This window comes from Perca fluviatilis, chromosome 9 (assembly GCF_010015445.1).
Source record: "Perca fluviatilis chromosome 9, GENO_Pfluv_1.0, whole genome shotgun sequence".
Classification (NCBI taxonomy): domain Eukaryota; kingdom Metazoa; phylum Chordata; class Actinopteri; order Perciformes; family Percidae; genus Perca; species Perca fluviatilis.
In genome coordinates, this window is record NC_053120.1 from 2364912 (window position 1) to 2367411 (window position 2500).

Here is a 2500-nt window from a genome sequence, read left to right on the forward strand (position 1 = left end):
CCCGCGGTGACCACCACCCACAAGGAAAAGGAACATGGAAGGACAGGACACAAAGACAGCACAGGACACAAGGACACACAGACACACAGCCCAGAACACATGGAACACAAGGAAACCCAGTGGAACGAATCACACACACAGGGAACTTGAACACAAGGAAAGACATGGAATGAGAAAGAATGGACCAAGAATGAATGGATGAAGAAAGAATGGAACATGAAATGAGAGGATGAAGAATGGAAGAAAGAATGAAACATGAATGGAAGAAAGAATGAATGAAGAGAATGAATGAGAAAGAATGGAGAAAGAATGGAAGAATGAACATGGAATGAGGAAGAAAGAATGGAATGACAAGAATCACAGAGGACAAAGAAAGAATGGAACAAGGAATGGAAAGGATGGAATGAATCGAGAGGACAAGAAAGAATGGAATGAAAGGACAAGAAAGAATGGACCAAGGAGAAAGAATGGAATGGACAAAGAATGGACATGAATGAGGACAAAGAATGAACACATGAGAGGACAGAAAGAATGGACGAAGAAAGAATGGAACAGAATGGACAAAGAACGGACAGAATGGACAAGAAAGAATGAATGGACAAAGAATGGAATGAGAGGACGAAGAATGGAATGGACAGAAAGAATGAACAGGAATGAGAGGATGAAGAAAGAAAATGGACCAGAATGGACAGACAGAATGAGAAAGAAACATGAGGAAGAAAGAACGGACCAAGGAATGAGGGATGAAGGAATGGAATGAGTGGACAGAAAGAATGGACGAAGAAAGAATGGACAAGAATGAATGGAGAATGGACAAGAAAGAACACACGAATGAGAGTGGACAAGGACACATGAATGAAAGGACGAAGAACGAATGGAATGGAAGAAAGAATCACATGAATGGATGAAGAAAGAATGAAACATGAATGAGAGGGAAGGAGGAAGGAGGCAAGAGAGGGGGGTGGAAGAAAGAATGAAACATGAATGGAGAGGATGAAGAAAGAATGAAACATGAATGAGAGGATGAAGAAAGAATGGACAGGAATGAGAGGATGAAGAAAGAATGGAACATGAATGTGAGAGGGTGAAGAAAGAATGGAACATGAATGAGAGGGATGAAGAAAGAATGAAACATGAATGAGAGGGATGAAGAAAGAATGGAACATGAATGAGAGGGATGAAGAAAGAATGGAACATGAATGAGAGTGGGATGAAGAAAGAATGGATCATGAAGGAGAGGGTGAAGAAAGAATGGAACATGAATGAGAGGATGAAGAAAGAATGGAACATGAATGAGAGGATGAAGAAAGAATGGAAATATGAATGGAGAGGGTGGAAGAAAGAAGGAAACATAGAATGAGAGGATAAGAAGAAAGAATGGAACATGAATGAAAGGATGAAGAAAGAATGGAATATGAATGAGAGGATGAAAGAAAGAATGGAACGTGGAATGAAAGGATGAAGAAAGAATGAAACATGAATGAGAGGGATGAAGAAAGAATGGAACATGAATGAGAGGGAGGAAGAAAGAATGGAAACATGAATGAAAAGGGATGAAGAAGAGAATGAAAAAATGAATGAAAGGATGAAGAAAGAATGGAATATGAATGAGAGGATGAAGAAAGAATTGGAACATGAATGAGGAGGAAGAAGAGAATGGAAAGAAGGAATGAGGAGGAAGAAAGAAGGAAATATGAAAGAGAGGATGAAGAAAGAATGAAACATGAATGAGAGGATGAAGAAAGAATGAAACATGAATGAGAGGATGAAGAAAGAATGGAACATGAATGAGAGGATGAAGAAAGAATGGAACATGAATGAGAGGATGAAGAAAGAATGGATCATGAATGAGAGGATGAAGAAAGAATGGAACATGAATGAGAGGATGAAGAAAGAATGAAACATGAATGAGAGGATGAAGAAAGAATGAAACATGAATGAGAGGATGAAGAAAGAATGAAACATGAATGAGAGGATGAAGAAAGAATGGATCATGAATGAGAGGATGAAGAAAGAATGGATCATGAATGAGAGGATGAAGAAAGAATGAAACATGAATGAGAGGATGAAGAAAGAATGGAACATGAATGAGAGGGATGAAGAAAGAATGAAACATGAATGAGAGGGTGAAGAAAGAATGAAACATGAATGAAAGGATGAAGAAAGAATGAAACATGAATGAAAGGATGAAGAAAGAATGAAACATGAATGAGAGGATGAAGAAAGAATGAAACATGAATGAGAGGATGAAGAAAGAATGAAACATGAATGAGAGGATGAAGAAAGAATGGAACATGAATGAGAGGATGAAGAAAGAATGAAACATGAATGAAAGGATGAAGAAAGAATGGAACATGAATGAGAGGATGAAGAAAGAATGGATCATGAATGAGAGGATGAAGAAAGAATGAAACATGAATGAGAGGATGAAGAAAGAATGGAACATGAATGAGAGGATGAAGAAAGAATGAAACATGAATGAGGATGAAGAAAGAATGAA